Source organism: Cynocephalus volans, chromosome X (assembly GCF_027409185.1).
Source record: "Cynocephalus volans isolate mCynVol1 chromosome X, mCynVol1.pri, whole genome shotgun sequence".
Lineage (NCBI taxonomy): Eukaryota > Metazoa > Chordata > Mammalia > Dermoptera > Cynocephalidae > Cynocephalus > Cynocephalus volans.
This window is the reverse complement of record NC_084478.1, coordinates 147,685,158-147,704,887: the sequence shown is the minus strand read 5'-3', so window position 1 is coordinate 147,704,887 and position 19,730 is coordinate 147,685,158. Positions and strand designations below refer to the sequence as shown.

At 37.5% G+C, this 19,730-nt stretch overlaps 1 pseudogene; it reads left to right on the top strand.

Annotated features, from left to right (window-relative positions):
* Nucleotides 1-19,031, top strand: part of LOC134368451 (testis-expressed protein 15-like) — a 52,988-nt pseudogene extending 33,957 nt beyond the window's left edge.
* Nucleotides 19,032-19,730: the final 699 nt, after the last annotated feature.

The following is a 19,730-nucleotide window of genomic DNA, read 5'->3' as shown; positions in this document are numbered from 1 at the left end:
TTTTCATTTCTAATTTTTGTTATTTGAGTCTTCTCTCTTCTTTTTTTTGTTAGCCATGCTAATGGTTTGTCAATTTTATTTATCTTTTCAAAAAACCAACTTTTTGATTCGTTGATCTTTTGAATTGTTTTTTGGTTTTCAATTTCATTCAGTTCTGCTCTGATCTTAATGATTTCTTTCCGTCTGCTAACTTTAGGATTGGATTGTTCTTGTTTTTCTAGTTCTTTAAGGTGAAGTGTTAGGTTGTTCACTTGCCATCTTTCCATTCTTCTGAAGTGAGCATTTAATGCAATAAATTTTCCCCTCAATACTGCTTTTGCAGTATCCCACAGGTTTTGGTATGATGTATCATTGTTTTCATTAGTTTCAATAAACTTTTTGATTTCCTGCTTGATTTCTTCTTGGACCCATATGTCATTAAGTAGAATGCTGTTTAATTTCCATGTGTTTGTATAGTTTCCAGAGTTTTGTTTGTTATTAATTTCTAGTTTTAATCCATTGTGGTCTGAGAAGATACATGGGATAATTCCAATTTTTTTGAATTTATTGAGACTTGATTTGTGACCTAATATGTGATCTATCTTGGAGAATGATCCATGTGCTGATGAGAAGAATGAATATTCTGAGGTTGTTGGGTGGAATGTTCTGTAGATATCTGCCAATTCCAATTGGTCTAGAGTCTTGTTTAGATCTTGTGTTTCTCTACTGATTCTTTGCCTAGATGATCTGTCTAATATTGACAGTGGAGTGTTCAGGTCCCCTGCTATTATGGTATTAGTGTCTATTTCCTTCTTTAGGTCTAATAGAGTTTGTTTTATAAATCTGGCTGCTCCAACATTGGGTGCGTACATATTTATGATTGTTATGTCTTCTTGATGGATCAGTCCTTTTATCATTAAGTAGTGTCCCTCATTGTCTCTTTTTATGGTTTTTAGTTTAAAGTCTATTTTGTCAGATATAAGAATAGCCACTCCAGCTCATTTTTCTTTTCTGTTTGCATGGTAAATCTTTTTCCATCCTTTTACTCTTAGTCTGTGTGAATCTTTATGGGTGAGGTGGGTCTCTTGTAGGCAGCATATAGTTGGGTCCTGCTTTTTGATCCAGTCAGCCAGTCTGTGTCTTTTAATTGGGGAATTTAAGCCTTTAACATTAAGAGTTGTTATTGAAAGGTGTTGATTTATTCCTAGCATTTTATTGGTTGTTTGGTTGTCTTAGGTGTCTTTTGTTCCTTGCTTTCTGATTTACTGTTTGGTTTCTTTGTTTGTTGGTTCCTTAGGTTGTAGATAGTGTTTTTGTTAGCTTGTTTTCTCTTCATGAATGCCATTTTTATTGTACTAGCAGGTTTAGATTTTTCTTAGGTTTTTATGGCAGTGGTAGTTATTTTTCAGGAACCAAACCCAGTACTCCCTTGAGGATTTCTTGTAAGGGTGGTCTTGTGGTAGTGAACTCCCGCAGTTTTTGTTTGTCTGAGAAATATACTATTTGCCCCTCATTTCGGAAGGATAGCCTTGCAGGGTAGAGTATTCTTGGCTGGCAATCTTTGTCTTTTAGTATTTTGAAAATATCATCCCATTCCTTTCTAGCTTTTAGGGTTTGTGATGAAAAGTCTGATGTTAACCTGATTGGGGCTCCCTTATAGGTGATTTGACGCTTCTCTCTTGCAGCTTTTAAGATTCTCTCTTTGTCTCTGAGTTTTGCCAATTTGACTATGACATGTCTTGGAGAAGGCCTTTTTGGGTTGAATACGTTTGGAGATCGTTGAGCTTCCTGGATCTGAAGATCTGTGATTTTTCCTATACCTGGGAAGTTTTCTGCCACTATTTTGTTGAATATGTTTTCAATGGAATCTCCATTTTCCTCCCCTTCTGGAATACCCATGACTCGGATATTTGAGCGCTTGAGGTTGTCTGATATCTCTCTCAGATTTTCTTCCATGTCCTTGATTCTTTTTTCTTTCTTTTTGTCTGCTTGTGTTATTTCAAACAGCCCATCTTCAAGTTCAGAGGTTCTCTCTTCAACTTCGACAAGCCTGCTGGTTAAACTCTCCGTTGTGTTTTTTATTTCGCTGAATAACTTCTTCAGTTCAGCAAGTTCTGCTACATTTTTTTTCAGGACATTGATTTCCTTGTATATTTCCTCTTTCAGATCCTGTATACTTTTCCTCATTTCATCATGATGTCTAGCTGAGTTTTCTTGTATCTCATTCAGTTTCCTTAGAATTATCACTCGAAATTCCTTATCAGTTATTTCAAGGGCTTCTTGTTCTATAGGATCTAGAGTATGAGATTTATTAACTTTGGGTGGTGTACTTTCTTGATTTTTTGTATTTCTGGTGTCTTTTTTTTGGTGTTTATTCATTGTGGCAGGGGGTTTCACAGTCCACCGGTTTAAGACTAATGACTAACTAGGATGTTGCTGTGGTTGCCAATTTGGTATGGCTCCCGCTGTGGCTGCTCAGTTGGCCTCTAGTGTCTTGTGTGTGTGGTTGCCTCGGGTCTTGGGCTTCTCCGGGGATCCACCTTTCTGGTCAGCTTGTACTCTGCTGGGCTGGTGGATCACGTACCACAGGGTGTGTGATCTCTGTTGAGCTTTCACTTTCTGTACAGGACTTCTCCCCGTTCAGTGTGCTCTGGCCCAGGCTGTTAGATCGTGCAGTGGCGACCCCACCGGGTGTGTGGTTTCTGTCCAGTCTCCGCCTCCCTGGCCGCACGTCTCCCCTCTCTGTGCACACTGTGCTGGGTTGGGGTGTGTCTTCTGCACCCCTCCTCTATCAGCTGGGCCTTCAAGATCCTGCTCAGCACCGCCTCGCCCAGGAAGTCTACCAGGTTTCTGCTAGGCACAGACGACCAGTCTCTCTGGGTGCCTTTGTAGCACTGTGTAGATCTTTCTCGGGTCTTGTTCACCTTTGTATCCCCCCGGTATAAACCGAGTCTAGTGCCCGCCTGCAGCCTGCTCTCCGGCAGGTTCAAGCAGACCTGGGAACTCTCCTACCACACTATTCCCAACCAGAAATTCGTTAGGCTTTTTTCCAAACTGGTGGTCGCAGAGATGGTATCTGCCTCCCAGTAACAGGAAGTTTACCGGGGCCGGAGTCCAGGGTGTGGTGGAGTGACAGTCGGCCCGCCCGTACTTCCTAGCCCTCCCAAAACTGGTCGGGACGCCCCACACCCCCAGCCCTGCCAGAGAACCGTGGAGGGAGTGGGAGAGGAGGTCGGCCCGCAGGGTCCGGAAAGCCCCGCGCCAGGCCAAGCAAATGGGCTCAGTGATGGCCGAGCAGGGCGGAGCTGCCCGCACCTGGGAAAATGGAGGCAGCACCGGGGCAATGAGTGGCCTGGTGGTGCAGGCGGGGAGCCGCGTGGGCATCCACCCCCCGAACAGAGCTTTGCCAGGGATCACTCACAGTGCTGTGCCAGGTCGGGAGCTCGCTCTGTCTCTGGTTTGTTGCCTTCCGTGTTCTCGGCGCTGCCGCCTCGGGCTGTTCAGTCGCGGCGCCGCTCGGGCGCTCCCAGGAGTCTTCTTTAATGCCGGCCTGAAACCTCGAATCCTGGGTAGGGCAGCTGGCCGCCTTCAATGCGGCCCCAGCCTCCGGGATCCTGGCTGCATCCACAGCAGCCCTGGCGCCGTGTTCCCTGTTTCAAGACTCGCTTTTGCAGCTAAGAATCAGTTCTTTTCCTGCTCCACACTTCAAAGCTGTTGCCTGTAAATGAGGCAGCCTCTCCTGCCGGGGGCAAAGTGGCGTTGAGCCCCCACGACCGGCCAGCAGCAGCAGTCCTCCCTTAAGAGATGGCCAGAGAAAGGTCCACAAGTTTCCCGGCTGCCTGAGGCCCAGTGGCCACCTTTTCCACCTCAGCTACTCCGCGCCAGCCGCCGCAGCCGCCGCCATCTTGAAACTCCAACTCACCTAAGTTCCTTTACTATTACCTGAGTTTCCTTATGAAATTTTAGGAATACATTTCTATAAGTTATGAAGGAAAATATGCTTTCATTTTCCAGGTTTTTATGTACTTAAACCATTATTGGGAATACGTATTTCACAATTGAGGGGGTGGGGTAGTGATTTGCTTTGCTTCCTGGAAAGGATTTTGTGGAATTGTTTTGGTTTTTCCCCCCTACTTCTCCACCTCATTCTCCTTTCCTTTCCTTTTTTGTTGTCCTGTGATAGAAGGGGGGAAAGCAAGGTAACAGTAAATGGAGGTAATTTTGCCTAGATGTTGTTGAATGTTGGAAATTAATATAAGAAAGGCTTAGTCTGTGAGAAAAACGTTCTTATTCCTATTTAATTTTTGTATTTCTTGTCAGAATTCAGTTTTCTCATAGCAAATACTATTTTTTAGAAACTTTTCTAGACTAGGAAAGAGTTTCATGCCACATCATTTGTACAGTATCGGTTTCTTACTCATTCTCTTCTCTTTTTGCTTTTTCTGTTGAGAAAGCATTTTAACATTAAGTTATTAAACTTTCAGTTAAAATCAATCATAACGCAGTTTGCTTGTATTAATAGAGTTTTCTATAGAAACAATTTTTTGTTACTTTTTTTTTTACTGTCTTATTATTTCCACAGAAAGAATATGTTCACTGAATAACTGTATAGTAGCCAAAAGAATTGGAAAAGGAGAAGATGGTACAGTCGTCTTTGAGCATTTCAGGAAACCTATAAATCCATTTGTTCAGGAAAATTTTTCATACAAGGCACCAAGTGCAGAAAATAATACTTCCAACTCAAATACTTCTAATTCCTATGGAAATGTGCAAAATGGAAACATTCCTATACTTGAAACATGCAGTGGACAGACAGAGCACAATTTAGCAGAAATTAGAGACACTTCTCAAGCACATGATTCGGGTCTTTCATTTATGCCCAGTAATACCAAAGAAAGTGTTAATGATGACAGTTTGTTAAACTTGACATATCTTAAAAATGTTTTAAGTGATCTTTCTGCTGCTATTCCCTTTTACAACAATAGTGTCTCAAGCACAGTGATTACTTCAAAACTTATCAAAGACCCAAGACTGATTAGGAGAGGAAAAGCCATGGAAAAGCAGAATAATACCACAGGTTTGTATGAGATTTTGCCATTTGAGAAAAGTTCAGGTTATGTTAATTCAGAAATAAACCTGTCATCCATGCCAACTACTTCTTCCTCTTCACCTGAAGTGGTTCCTGATAATCAGGCTATTCTTACTAATTGTTTGGATGCCCCTCGCTTCAAAATGTCTTCTGATGATTCACAATCTCAGGCCCACAGCATGGACTCTATGGACTACGATTGTACACCTTCCAATAAAATGACGTTAACAGGACAATATAAGGACCAAGACAATTTTTCCTTGCCAATTCCTTTGTCAAATGTAGTTTCAGAAGTTGAGAGCCAAAAACACAGTGAGGAAAAAGCCCAGAGAGGCCAACAGAGAAGCAACATCCCACTTGTAATTAAACAAAGCAGTGAGACACGTAACTCTTATGGATCAGTGAATACTTGTACAAAAGAATACAGTAGTCACTCCTCTCAGAAATTACAGTCTTCTAATTTAAAAACTGTGTATCAAACTGGTCACCAAATGTCTGCAGTTTTTCCACTCCAAAAGAAAGAACACATAGATGAGTACATTCAAAATATTGGAAAGATGAGAAACTTCACTGACCCAGAAAACAATTCCCAATACAAAAAGAAGCAAACTTTATGGAAAGAAACTGAAAATTATTTTCCTAATGAAACAAAAGTCAGTCCACTAGATAATTATATTTCATTGCACCAAGAATACAAAAAGGGTGAGAATCTTAATTCTTTGGGGAAAAACTCTGATAAAACATTAAATACTCGAGATTTTGGAATACCAGAATCTTTCACATCTGCCACAAAGGATAAGGATGAACTAGATCATCTAGCATTGGAATTACAAAATAATCTTACTCCAAGTATGGAGAACCTTTCACAAAAGCATGCTCAACACTCTTTGCAGTGTGAAGATAACTTTCATACAGGTTTTGCTATTGCTCAAAAGCTAGTGGAACTGAAATTGGAAAAAACAAATCAGAATTATGTTAGCATCATGAGTGATGCTTTCCACGAAGCAAAAGACATTCCCCAGGCCAAAGAACTGCTCACTGATACGGTTATTTCATCTCATGACAATTCGAACTGCAGCATAACTAGAGAACATGTGTGTGTCCATAGGAAAAATGAAAATGAGCCAGTGCCATCGGAGAACAATCAACGAGACTGCCGAGGAATTCCTCACACTGAAGATGAAGGTCAAGATGACAGTCTGTTCTGTAATACACACTTGAACAGTGATATATGCCTGAATATTAATTTCAGAGAACAAGGAGATAAGGATAAAGAAAACCACAAGGAAGCTAAAGAGGAAAATGGTGCTTTGTCTTCCGAAAACAACGGAGAATTCATATACGGAGACGAGAAGCAGGATTTTCATACAAACAAAAATTTCACCAGTGTAGATGAAAGAAAGAGGAAAAACTACAGCAATGTAGGAATTCTGAGTTCTGAAGAATTTTCTACTACGTTTAACTCGATGTGGGGAGAAAAATACGTATTAACAGAAACTTCATTATTAGAGAGTGAAGATAGTGGTGTAAAACAAAAAGATACTCAAATTACTGCAGGAGGTGTAGAGCATGTGGCTTCCACAACATTTCCCCAAATTGCAGGTTCATCGGTGTGTTTAGCTTCAAATGCTGCAGTACAGATAACTGGTACTACTATACCTGCATTAAGCACGAATCATGAAGATCACCAAAGATACCACTTAAAAGAAACTTGTTCTTCTGAGAGTCCAGATTTTGATTTGTTAGCAAAACATAGGGCTTCTGATTGTGAAATTAATATGGATAAAAATAAATTACAAGACTCTTTTCATCTATCAATAAATGAGAAATCAGTTCTTCAGAATTTGGAATTGGAAAATGAGATTGAAGTAGGATCAGAACAATGTGATGATGCTTTTCTATTTCAACAAGATGCACATGGCCATGGGAATGTACTTTATGAGGTATCTGGGGCCTCATATGAGGCTCTAAAGCCTCGTATAGATTGGGAAGATCTATTAGGAAGCAATTGTGGAGAGAAGGAAGTTTCGAATAACCCCAAAAGAAGGAAGAATAGTGATCAACATTCCTGTAAGGAAAGTAATTTTTATTCATCCACACAAAAAAACAAAACAGAGCTCCTCAACCCAATTTTACTCCCAGATCTACCAGTGATAATGACTAATATATTCCAGCCAGGATTCTGCCCCACTGCTGACTCCCTCGAGTTGAAAGATAATTCTGGCAAATGTGTAACTGAAGCCCTAGAACCAGAAATAAATAAGAAAGAGGGGAAAGCTCCAGGATTTGAAATTTATTCCCAGCCTTCTGGTGAAAATTCAGGCTATCCATATGAAGATAAGTTTGGTAATAAAAGGCAAGAATCAGTACTAGTGAGTAAATCTGAATACTCCCATTCTTTTGACTTGAGTCATAATACACGTGTGAATCATATGTCTGAAAAAGAAAACAGTGAATTGTTGTTTACTAAACCTTCTAATGTCACAACAATAAATGAAGAAAGCAGATGTTTCTCTTTGAAACCAAAAACTGACTGTAATGATACTAGAAGTAAAAATGATGTGGAATCAAGAATTAGCAAAAGAAAGCTATGTACAACATTTGAAGATCAAAACATATCAGATAAAGGTTTAAGACAATATCAAATTTGTGAGAAGAAGAAGAGGCTAACCAGGCAAGACTCATTTGCGTGTTTTGCTTCATTGTCCCAAGGACAAAATAAAACATTTTCACGGTCAGAGAAGCACATTAGGAATGTCCTGGATATTCTAAATAATGAAGCATCTTCATGCAAAAGCAAAAGTATTTCCAATAGTCTTGAGAGATCTGTCTTTCACTTAAAAAAGGCTCATAGATTACTTCACACCTCTTTGCAGCTTATAGCTAAAGTGGGAGAAAAAAGAAAGGGCACGTTACCAAGATCACATGCAAAAATATGCAATAATTTCTGGGAAACTCGTGAACTTCAAGGTTATAGTCCTGTGTCTGAAAGAAAATATTCCAGTTTGCACGTTTTATCAAGGAAGGTTAAAATATAATGCATTCTGTGAGTTGCAGAATTATCGTGATCAATTAATTGAATTGTTTGAAGACACAAAAAGGAAAAATAATTCATACTATGCATTCTTAAAATACAAACGACAGATTAATGAATGTGAAGCTGTAATGAAACATTGTTCTGATTGCTTTGACTTTTCTCTTTCTGTTCCATTTACCTGTGGCGTTAACTTTGGAAATAGTTTAGGAGACCTAGAAACCTTAAGAAAAAGTACATTAAAGCTTATCAGTGTATATAGGGAATCTCCTAAAGCTCATTCATATCCAGGAAAAGAAGACCATCTGTGGGTTATCATAGAAATTATCTCCTCAAAAGTTAATTTTATCAAGAGCAACGAGACAGTGAGTATTAAAATATCTCTTTATGGTCTGGAACATATCTGTTTTGATGCTACAAAAAATCTTGTTTGGAAAAAGAGAAGACAATCTTTCAGCAAAGAATTCTCAAGGAAAAAGAAGAATGAAGTGCTACTCAAAATGAATCAATGCGCTTTTTCTCAGTTGCAGAAGATATATGATACTTTGGCTAAAGATCTGAATGATGAACCAATTTCCAGTATTGGGCTTGAGGAAGATTCTCTGATTGCTTCCAGAAAGTCAGATGGTCTAATAAACAAAGCAACGATTAGCATAGAAAACTGTAGGTTTAGCGGTACTTTGCTTTCATACCCAGATATTTGTTTTATTAGCGAAATATTAGATCAAGCTGAACTTGCAGACATTAAGAAACTACAGGAGCTCACTTTGAGATGTACAGATCACTTAGAAATTTTTTAAAAAATACTTTCAGGTGCTGCAAGAAGATAAAATAGATAATGTTTTTATAACAGAAGACAATGCTTTAGATATGGTGAAAAAACACAAGCAAGGGGCTATAATGTTAAAATCTGCAGCCATTGAAACATACATTGAAATTGTCATGGTTTCAGAAACAGTTCACTTTCTTAAAAATGTAATGGCAAAGAAACTAGACAGACAGAGGTTTCGAGGTATGCTTTGGTTTGATTTGTCACTTCTTCCTGAGCTAATTCACTGCCAAGAAAAAATGGCTGCTTTTTCATTTCTTAAAGATAACTCAGCAGATTGCACTTGGAAAGAGATAGAGACTGCTATTGCTGAACTTAAGGAAGATCTGGCTATTATCTACAAAGATAGTGAAGCTGTTAATTGCTCATATGCTCTTCATTTGCTCTCAAGAGAACTTGAGGAACTTTCAGAAATAAAAAAACTTCTAAAGAAGTCTAAGTATTCCTTTTCCACATATATTGACTTTGTGCCATTTACAGCATCCATAAATTATGGAAGCACTGTGACAGAGTTAGAATACAACTATTGTCAGTTTTCTACACTGCTCGAAAATGTAATGGCTGCCCTTCGCAAAGATTTAGGAAAAATGGCCCATATTGTGAAAGTCATGAAAACAATCGAAATTATGAAGATTACATGCGCTAAAAATTCTAAATTAACCATTTCCTTTATCTTATGTCAAATGCAATGGAACAGAAGGAAGACTTTACAACTGAAGAGAAAAGAAAAGATGAATATTCATGTTATAAAACATGGAGAAAATGTCAAAAAATTCGTTACTTCTGTGAAGGCACCCTCAGTTTCAGAGTGCATAATGAAAAACATTTCAAATTCCTCTAAAAAACGACCTATCACTGTAGACAAATGTGAAAACTATCAGGAACAAGAGAAAAATACTATTTCCACTTGTAAAAAGCCAAAGGTATGACTGTTTTAAAATGAAACCTGTGTTAAGTATTTTTTTGAGAACAAATCTACTCTTTAAGCAAACAAGTAGTTCGCAAATTTATAAAAGTAGAGAATGCTTTAAATAATGCCTTGCAAAATGAATTTACTAACTAAAGTATTGGATATTTTTTAAATATAAAAATTATTGTATTTAGAAAACATTTCTTGGAAGCACATGAATTTTAATAGCTTCTTAAGGGAACTCCAGTATTATGAATACTATGAATGTGAGTTAAATGAGTGACCAAGTGCTTACTGAGTAGCATCTGTAAAACATGTCCAATGTTGTTAAAATTAAAAACTGGCTAGAGAAGCCTGTCTATTTGACTATTATCATCCAGATGGGAAATAGGATAGATATTTTTAAATAGATGATTACCAAAGAGTTAGAAGAATTCCTGTTTAAGTGCATATTAATACACTTTATTTAGCATTTATTATGTTCCTGGCACTGTTCTAAGAATTGTATAAATATTAACTCATTTTTCTTCACAAAAACCTTATGATGTATGCTACGCACTATTATTATCTTATTTAAAAGTGAGGAACTGAGGCATAGAAAGATGAAATAACTTTCCCAAGATCACAGAGTTAGAAAATAGGAGAGCCCAGATCTTAAACCAGGCAGTGAAGTCCCAGAGCCCATACTAACAGTTGCCCTTGCTCTACACTCAGAGGCTTCTCTCGCAGCCTTTCAAGAATTTCTTAGTTCAGAAGTACAGAAACAGAGCCCTATATGCAAAATGAAAAGTAGGATTTTTTTCCTCTGCTTGCTCTGACTGTATTTGTTAAACTGGTTCTAAAGACTATGAATCTAATCACCGTCGATCACACTACATTTATAAGAAAACACCTAGTAAACAACTGGCATATAGACATACTTCAAAAACACAAGAAAACGGTGTGTACTCCCCATCAAGAGTAAAGTGAGGGTGGTTCTCAAAAAAGTGTAGGTATTGAGAAGAAAAGCAAAAAAAAAAAAAAAAAGAAAGCTTGGATTGATAGAGAAGTTTTATTTATTGTATGGAAGAACACAGACCAAAGCTTTCCCTTAAGGAAAAAAATGTTACCAAATGAAAGTAAAAATGAAGAGGGTATTTAAGTTATAGGAAATAATGTGAGCAAAGACACAGGACACAATGCTTATTGACATCATTCGAGAAATGAGTTTAGAATTGGAACAATTTAATAGAGTGGGCAAGAGTACACTAAGGATGGAGAAAAAGGAGGTTTCACATTAGCCTTAAGTATAGGCCTAAGGAGTTTGAACTTCACTCTGTATATTTGAAGTCTAATGCCATGTGAAATGTGTTTTCTCAGTGGTTTAAAGGGTAAGAAGATTCGGAGTATAGTTAGAAGTAGTAAGTCAGCCATGGCTTACAGAATAAAAAAGAAAATTCGTATTTGACAGACATTGCTTAAAGAATTGATGGGGCTTAGTGACTGGTTTACTAAAAAGTATACAAAAAAGGGAGCAGTCATAAATAGACTCCACTCAGTTTTAAGATGTGAGGATAAGAAGAATGTTGCAAATTTCTTTTAAAAAAAGAAAGTCGTTCCAAACATGTGCAAAATATGGGAAGTCCAGCCGAGTCACTGTTTTGGGGGGGGTTGGAGGGATCATTAATGAGTTTAATCTTAGATGATGGCAGAAAAAAAAATTGCAAATATCTGATGTTAAAATAATAAATATTTATGTTATAGTTTGTCATCACCAATGTAGATTTTCTTTGTATCTTTTAAACATAGGTTAACATGAAAAACATCACAAAAATCAACAGAGAAAAGGCAACATTCAAGCACCTAAGGTAGGAGTTGGCATCAGCCATATCAGAAGAAAATCTAAAAAAAATTGGGCAAATTTTAAGGAACAAGAATAAAATAATTATTTATATAATTATATAGGATCATACATGTAACTTAGGGAATACGAGGAAGCTAAGGAAGGAGAGGAAATTTGTTTCAGGTTATACGGTGCCTTTATTAGGCCTAAGGAGTTTGAACTTCATTCCGTAAGTAATGAAAGGTAACGTCATGGAAGATGTGTTTTTTCAGTGATTTAAAGGATAAGAAGATTCTGAGTACATTTAGAAGTAAGTTAGCCAAGGCTTAGGAAAAGGGTGGATTGTTTTACAGAATAGGGAAAGTTTGTATTTGACAGACATTGTTTAAAGAACTGATGGGGCTTAGGAACTGGTTTATCTTAAAAGGAAATATGAGGACGTATGATCAGATTACCTTTTTTTAAAATTTGTGTATATGACACATCAGCCAAATTTCAAAATTACGTAAAGAGATATGAATTGCCAGCGTACGTAACTAACTGGGAACATTAAAATGAATAGTGTGTGTGTGTGTGTCATGGACACACACACACATATTATAAATATAGTACTATTTTATAAAATGATGTTTTAAGACCATAAAATTTCAAAGGCTAGTTCTTTAAAGTGAATAAATTATTTTTATGAAAAACTCACTGCATTTAGTTATGTGCTTCTCATTTTGACATGAAGTGACACCACTGGATTGATCAACATCTCTGGTTTTATTCAACTCTGAGATTTTCAATTTGTGACTGGCTTCATTTTTTTCCATTTTGTGAAGGATAATGAGTAATATAAAAAGGAGAAATAAGCAACCTCATTTCTGTGTTACTTGGTTTTGCTTCTTTAAATAAAACATTTCATTTACTGCATTTCTAGAATTTTTTTCCTAGCATATATGACTCTCTAAATAGTTGTATAGTGACATAAAAACAAATAGGCTATTAGAGGGATAACATAAACTAGTTTTGTAATCATCTTAGCTTTGTTAACTAAGTATAAGTGGTATTCGCTTCTCAAAGAATCAAGCTGTGACTCACATAGCAGAAAAAATGAATTCTAATAAAAGATTAATATAGGGTGCTAGTATCATGGAAATGACTATCTTCTAAGGAAATACACAAAGGGACAGATAGTCCAGGCAACTACCAATATATAAAGTCAAGACATCGCCGAAGCATCCCTGGAAATGTGATAAAGTCAAATTATACGTTCGGGGAACTCGAAGTATTATATGGAGTTGGATGATGTTTTAGATGATTATTGAAATACCTTTGGAGGAGGCTGGATTCAGTAAACTATGAGACTTCTAGTTTCCTGAGGTGGATATACAAATTCCAGGCCAAAGATGAAATTCTCTCAACTCTAAAGAAGTAGCACTTTTTCCCCCTTTTCAACATACTCTTTCCCACATATAATTCAAAGACTTTTATAGAGCACCAAAAAATATAATTATCTTGGGGACCTGTATTAACTCTCTGGCTCTAGACATTGCCATAATGGATGCTTCTCTCAGCCTGCTCGAGACTGTCTAAATTTAGTTAAGAATGTCAAGGATATTAAATTGGCAAGAAATTTTGGAGATCTGCTTTGCCCGTTCTCAAAGATGGACCAGCAAAAAAAAAAAAAAAAAAAATTAGTTTGTTATAACGGGGAAAAGATCATTTGGATGGGTGTGGAGGAGGTGTGCACAGCTGGTGGTTTCACAAGTTCTATATAGCTAGTTGAAAGTAATGAACATTGTGAACGGGTTGGAGACATATGACTTAGCAACTACACTGAACAACTGAATAATGATAGTTTCCTACTTTTAAAAGCCTCTATCAGGAAATATCCAAAGCACAAAATAGTTTATTACAATATTGGAAATATATTTGAAATGTGGAGTATGTCATCTTCAGCAGGAAAAAGTATCTAAATTCAAACCAAGGGAGTGAAACTGGTAAAATATGTTACTCGTATGCTGCCAATAGAATGAGAAAATATAAATTGTGAGAACTGTTCTCCTGAATAATAATTTCAAATGTGTTTCTTTTAAAATTTTGTGACTCTGTATATATAAAGTTGTTGTATGTATGTGTTACACTTCATAGGAATACAGGATCTCGTCCCCAAAGTGGAGATGAAATAGGATCAGGTTCATCTGACAAGCTGAAAAGAAACCATGCATCTCCAAAAAAGACTGAAATGCAAAGATCACTACCTGGCTCACTTTTACCTTTAAAGAACCTGAAAGACACTTGCACATCAAAGTCAGAAAACAAAATAGATACAACTGAAATTTTGTCTGATACATCAGAACACTTCACCGGACAACAGGGAAAGTTAAATAGCATGAAGAAAAGAAATGTGAATTCTAGTGCTGCTGAAACAGAATGTGATAAAGACTGTAGTTCCTTTGCGATTTGTGACCAGAAAGGTGTAGATGACACCTTTTCCAAAGACCATGAAGCACTTTACATAAATTTCCTAAAAATTCCCCAGATCCTGGACAGAAATCTTGTCTTTCAAACATAAAACCAGGAACCGATATTTCTCTTGAGCTTAGTGCATCAGTGTGTTCAAAGCCTATTTTCTGTTCTGTGAGGGATGTCCATACCAATCTAGAAATGAATGGCACAGTCCTTGAACTTCAAGATAACGAAACAGTAAATTCATCTATTAAAAATTCCACATTCATCAATTCTCCAGAACCCATAGTTATCCAAAATAAAATTCCTGTGCTGCAAATAAATAAAGCACAGCTTGCAAAAACTGAGTCTGAGGAAAAACATAAGAAGGATGCATTGGATTCCAGTACTATATCTTTTGGAGCATCTGGAAGCACAACATTTAATGTGAATCAAACAGCACAGTACTCTTTTTCTGAACAGCAGGATCATGAAACTTCCAAATTTCTAACTCAGAATGCTGCCACATAATGGAATGACCAGGCACAGTCTGCATGCACCCCAATATATAATTCTTTTGAGCATTCATTTGGAACTTCATATCCATACTATGCTTGGTGTGTTTATCATTACAGCAACAGCAGCAGCAATGCCATAACCCGGACATGCCAAGGGATGACATTGCATGAAATGCAGCCACCTTCTGGGATGCTGACTACAGTTGCAAGTACTGTCCAGAACACACCTTCCAATCTTCCACACACTCAGTGTTTTGGTTACACTTCTGGGGAGCCACAAGCAAATGACTTTGTGCCAGTGAATGGGTATTTTCAATCTCAGATCCCTATTTCTTATAATTATCAGCAGCCAATTTTTTCACATTATGAATCTCCTGAATCATTACTGCAAGCTACATACTCTTACCCTCCTAATCCAGGTGTGTTGCCAGAAGTTCCTCAGATGTATGGTGAGTTTCACAAGTTTTAATGCTTGCTTCACTGAGTCTTTACATTTAAATTTGTACATTTATATAAATGGAAATCACAGTAAGTGAATTACTTGTAATATAAGTGATATATGACAGTCATTTTTCTGTGCAGATTTGTAGAATTGTTCATATATCAAGTAGAGTTGAATTGTGTTGTCAGGTGGAAATCTAGTCAGAAATTAAATTAAAAGAACTCTGACATCACTAATATGTCCTTCAGTAAAATCCAACTTTAATGAATAGTGAAGTAAATTATAGCAATCCAGTGAAAAGTGATGCAACTATTAAAGGGTTTATAAAAGTTTTTAATGGCATGACAGTTTTTAAAACTATAAATTTACCTACGTAAAGACATGCATAGAAATACTGAAATGAAATACACCAACATTTTAACTTGTCTACCTCCAGGTCATAAAATTTGGGGTATGTAGCGTGTTTTTCTAGATTTCCTACTGTGAAACATACATTATTTCGATAATTGGAGGAAGAGTAAAAAACCAAGGTGGAAAATGAAACTTGAATCATATAAAGCAACCTTTCTCTTTCACTATTCTAATAGGATAACTTGGTGTAAGTGAATGGAGTTAATTGAAATGTAGTGGCAGAAGAACTTGGTAGTTTACCTCAGAACTTGAAAATTTTTCTCCTTTAAACACAATTCTATTTGTAAAATATCATGATTAAAATAGGTTTTTCATTAAATTGAAATGTACATTTACTAGAGTTAAAGCAAAATTGAAAAACAAATGTTAATTCTGCACTTAATTGAAACCATAGTTATACATTAATACCCAAATGTTCCACCATTGGAGAGAAAATGTACATTAAATAAAGTTAGTCATCTCTTAATATCTTAAACAGAAATGCAAGAGAATTTTGTTTAAAATATTGTTCCAAACCTGGACAATCTTAGAAATTAATACGTAGAAAAAATTAAGAGGCCATTTGTCTGAGTTGGACAGGCAGCAGCCTACTGACATAGTTCAGTTTCTTTTTTTTTTTTTTAATTCATTTTATTTATTGAATCAAAATAGATTATACATATTTTGGGGGTTCAACATTGAGATATGTTGATCAAATCAATATTACTAGCATATATATTGTTACAAATCGTAATTATTCTTTATGCTCCTTGTCCAATCTCTCCCCGCCCCCACTCCCTCCTCCTCCCCCCTCTAATTACCCTAGATTTTTTCTCTCCTTCTGAAAGAATAATGTTTACTCTCTTAATTTGTTGCCTAGATGATCTGTCCAATGCTGAGAGGTGTGATCAGATCCCTCAATATTATCATACAGCAGATGCTTCTTCTGTCTCTCTGAAGTGGGCTTTGTGGAGAGAGACATCCTCTTCTCTTTATCTCTGCTGGTGACTCTCCTTGTGTCAAAGCTCTCTAGTGGTTGGCAGACCATCTGCATGGTGGTTGTGGCATCTAGCCACTTTTGAGGCAGCCATGGTTTTTCGGTGGTTGTGGTGGGCCACCCATATGGAGGTGATGTTTTTGGCATGTTCCTTGGTGCTGGTGGTGTGCCTGGTTGTGGGGTGTGTCTGGTCCCCTTCTTCATGCACCAGGTCCCTGGGCAGCCCCTGAGGCACTGGCGCGGTGTGCCTGGATGTGGGAGTGCGCTCTGGTCCCTGGCTCCAAGCCTCCAGTTCCCAGGCAGGCCCCAAGGTGCTGGTGGTGTGCCTGGGCTAGAACTAATTTTTTGTCCTTTGCTTACTTCTAAAACGGCAGAACTTCCTGTGGGAACCGGTACTTGAGCTGTGTGGTTGAGCAAATTCCTGCTTTGCTGCTGTTTCCCTAGGGAAGGCTTTTTGTGCAGCTCAGGGTTTAATGGTTGACCTTATAGGTACTTCTGGCTCTCCAGAGACCTGGTGGATCAGTGTTGTGTAGAAACTCTGATCTGGGCCTGAGTTTTTTCATCAAACTGCACCCCTTGCAATTCCGTATTCCCAACCAGTCCTCTCTGAGTGGTCTTGCACTGATTGGGAGGCAGATCGTCTGCGCTTGCTGTGTCCCAGTGTTCTTCAGTTGGGCCCTTCTCCCCCACTGCCTATGCTCCAAACACTTCCCGTGGGATGGACCCTGCGCCAGTCCCTTGAGATGACTCAATGGCCTCTGAATGGCTTCATTTATTCAGTTGTTCTGTATCCTCACACCTGCGTGGGTCCACGGGAGCCCTATTAGTGGTCTTGCAGTCCTGGGAGCCACCACGGCCCTCTTCTTGCCTGCTGCCTCCGGGTAACTCCATCTGAAGGGCACAGCTGCTGCTTCTGCCGGCTCCTGCTCCATGCACTCAGCAGTTACAGCATTAAAGTGGCTGTGGCCTGAAACACTCAGAGCAGTTCTTTCTTTCTCTCATCATGGTTCCTCCCACCTTCATGAACTCCGTGGGTCTCTCCTCCTCTTCCCCTGTGCTCCAGCAGCCTCAGCTTGGGTTGATGTTGCATTTTGATAGTTATAACTTGGTTGATTTGTGGGAGAGAGAGACGCTGGGGACCGTCTATTCCTCCATCTTGACCGGAACTCCCCATTGTTCAGTTTCTAAGACATCTGAACATGTCAGCACCTCTACATTGGAGTTACCACTGATTCACTATAACCTATTGGATAAAATTCAAATATTTTAGCTTGCAATGTGGAGCCCCTCACCATCCTGTACATCCATCCTCATCTCCCCCCACTTTCACCTACTTATTCTGTCATATGACAATCCCCCTGGTACTTCTCTAGTACTTTTTGCACGCTTTTCTCACATGATAAGGCATGTAAGTGTTAGGTTAGGTGTTGTAATAATCTGTGTATCTTTTCCTTCCCTCCCTGCCCCACCAAATGAATTTAAAGGGGACTAGAAATGTTTTTATCTTGGAATCTGAGAAAAGCTATAAAGTAGGGGAGAAAGAAGAGAGGGAGAAAGAATGAGAGCTCTTCAAAAAGTTCATGGAAAGACACATTATCTTTTAGTTGTATTTTTCCATGAACTTTTTGAAATGCCCACATATGACCTTGCTTTTTCCTTTCTGATTAATTTGATATTATCGCTGATGCTGTAATAATGAACTCCAAGCATTGTAGATGCGGCAAACCTGTGAATTAAAGTAGACACTTTAATTTCTGAAATAGGAAATCTTGATTGTAATTGTTTCATAAAGGTTCTTATAGTCTGGGATTTCTTGTGTTCTTAATAGTTAAGCTGTTTTTGATGTTCAAAAAGATAGCTCTAGAATCAAGTTCAGCTATGACTCAAAAATCTTCATTGTTTCCTCCTTGAATAATATTAGACCAATGAAAATGAAAAAGAAAGTTATTTACAAGGGTACTTTAAAAAGGTCATGGAAAAATATAATTAAAAGATAATACTAATCTTTCCATGAATTTTTTTGAAGTACCCCTGTACTTACTATACTATCTAAAAGTCGCTCTAAAAAAAGATCAGGAGGCACTTGCAATGTTATAAACACATCTTAAAAGTCTTCATGAGTGCAAAGGATCCATAGAGATCACCTCTGGCACAGGCACTGCATCTTTTAAAAGACGTGAAAATCGTTTTGACCTATTTATCAGTGTTTTGCTCATGATGCTTGTATTCACCACCAGAAGATGAAACTAAAGGAAAGTGCTTACGTGAGCCCTGTGTGCAGGTTACATTCTTTATTACATTTAATTCTCACAGGATACCTGAGAGAGATGTAGAGATACGGTTCTTTTACAGAGTAGGAAAGTACCCCTCGGAGAGCCTTAAAAAACTGTCCTCAGATCCTAAGGCTAATAAAGGACAGATGTGCAATTTGAACTCTGAGTTCATTGGCTCTAACTTAAACTCAGGTTCTTTCCACTGTTCTCTCCACTATTAACCACGAATCTACATCATTTAACTTACCTAAATCTTTGTGTGTTTTTTTTTCTCCAGCTCCATGGCAGCAAGAAGCCTTTCAGCCATGGCATTGAAAATAGTCTTCTGTGTACTGAAGTAAAGGAGATTTAACAAGTTTGTCCAACTATATTTTACTTAAATATATTTTAATTTTAACATTTAATATTTTTAAATGCATGTAAGTGTGATAGTAAATAAAAATCATATAGTCATTTATAAAAGATATAAATGCAACAGTTTATCACAAAAGGTGACAGGAAATCCATTTCGAACATCTGAAATACCAAAAGTATTTCCATGCATCTGTAAGGGGAGTTAATACAACATTGAATACGATAAAGGTTAAGCACTAGTGGTAAAATCTTTAAAACTAGATTTGTGTTTCTGATGCTTTTTAATATTGTTTATGGCATTGTGACATTTGATTGAGGTGACCAGTAATTTCATAATTCTTGACACTTTATTCATATAATTTACAATTCTACTATGTCTGGTGTGGTGAATTCTTTAATTTCAATGTTTTTTACTTGTTAAATATTTTTAATAGAACAATCGGTTTGCATATATTGAGCGTTTCCTTGAGGAGAGGGTTTTTTAAAAAAATTTTATATTGGAAGCCGTTTTAGATCATTATACTGGAATTAAAGCACTTTTAAAGACTTTTTCCACAATAGCCAGAGTCCTTTCTACAAGATTGTTTCTTTCGTATTTGTATTTCACAATTTAAATGGTTCTTCTAATGATTTTGTATCAAATAATGTGGAATAACATCT